Below are 1929 nucleotides of genomic sequence, written 5' to 3'. Positions count from 1 at the left end.
AATCCTGTGTAAATCCATCTCATACTCCTTTTCTTTTTGTTGTTGTTATTTTTTTGTTGATGCACTTCTTCCACATGGTGATCATTGGTGTTTTTGCTGGTGCTTGTGGATATTACTGTTGTTTATGGTGTTGGGGATAACATTCCCGATGCTGCGTTGATTGTTATGGACAGTGTTCCTTAAGCTGTACGGTGTGCCTCTCACTCTGCTGCTGTGATGAGATCCTACTGGCATGGACAAGTACACTCTGCAGCCCCATACAGGTTTATAATGATGAGCACTCCTGCTGCTGCCTAAACGTAGTGGAGGATGAAGAGGTGTATGGGCTGCTGCTAGAAGCACTACAATAGAGAGAAATGTATATGAGTGCACACACACACAGAGAGAGAGAGAGAGAGAGAATAGTGAAACCTCTTCCACTACTATTGGGGTGGGTGTTGGCAGGACTCATTCAAGCGAGGGAGAACCCAATGGCGGGATCCATTGGAGTCATCTCTTATTCTTTCCACACTTGAAAGGAAACCAATTAATATGGATTGTGAAACTACTTTCATTAGCCACACCAGTACAATGGATTAGGCAGCAGTCTTCTGTCAGCACACAGAGAGATATCTCAACAATAGAATGGCGGTAAGGCTGAGAAAGAAATAAATGTTACTAAACCAGTAGAGGATAATTCAAGAAAGGAACACTGCAAATACACCCAATAAAGAGAAATCAACACCAAAAACAAACACCAGGAATTACAAAACATTACAAAGGAAGATACGGAACTATCCGGAATGCAGTCCACTACCATCCACACAGTTAACACTAGAATCAGAAAGAGACTCAACACTCACTGAAGAAATACCAAACATCAGCACAAGGTTCACATTAAGCAGCAGGGACAACACCAACACACACACACACGGAACAGGTTCACTGCTAGGAGTAGTAGATCTTGGCGCATCTTCATCACAGTCATACAAAGTGGACATTGCCAAAATAGACTAGATTACACCATTAAAAATAAGAGCATACAGAGAGAAACGCAACACATCAATAAAATAAACACACAAACACAATCATAAACAAAAACAAAACAACCAGCAACAGATCAACATAAAACGAAAAAAAAAAAAATAACCTAGAGTGTCTAGCAGAAAAAAAAACAATACCCAGTATTAAACAGAAAACCCCAATTAACTCTAAAAGAAGGTCATATAATAAATTCAAAATAGCGACCAATAAGAGCATGAAACACACAAGTACATAGAGCTCTTCATTGCGTGGTCCGCATATATAGCAAAGAATGAAATTATGTGTAACAGTTAATACTTTTCTCTTCTGCAAAAGGAAATATATCAAACCGGTACAGGTCAAAGCACACAACGACCCAGCAAAATCATCAAGCAAAAAAAGAAAATTAAATATTTGTGCCCAATTTATCCAGTAAACACAAGAAATACACCGACTATGGGTGTAATTCTATATATGTGTGTATATACAAGCAATTATAAATATAAATTCATCTGTTATTATTATTTCCTTTTTCACCACAAAATGCAGTTCATCATCATCATAGTGCAAGCCCAGGTGCACACAGAGAGAGAGAGTCTCCAAGAACACACACACACACAATGGAGTAGCAATAATAATAATTATAGGATAAACACACAGAGAGCAAAAACACACAAAACACAATAACATTAAGAAACAAAAAAAAGAGATAANCGTGGATCGGTTGTAGGTACAGGAGGAAGTGTGGTTGTTGTTGTTGTTGTTGTGGTTGTGGTTGATTCCTCATTGATGGTTGTATTTTCCGCATCATTTGTGATGTTTGTCACCAAAGTCTCTGTAGCATTAGATTCCTTGGAAGTCTCAGTGAGTGAATTGTTGGAAGAAGTCTCAGGTGCACTCTGAGGTGCCGCAGCAGCTTCACCTTCT

The sequence above is a fragment of the Trypanosoma theileri genome (assembly GCF_002087225.1).
Source record: "Trypanosoma theileri isolate Edinburgh chromosome Unknown TM35_Tth_51_V1, whole genome shotgun sequence".
Taxonomy (NCBI): Eukaryota; Euglenozoa; class Kinetoplastea; order Trypanosomatida; family Trypanosomatidae; genus Trypanosoma; species Trypanosoma theileri.
This window is presented reverse-complemented; position numbering follows the sequence as displayed.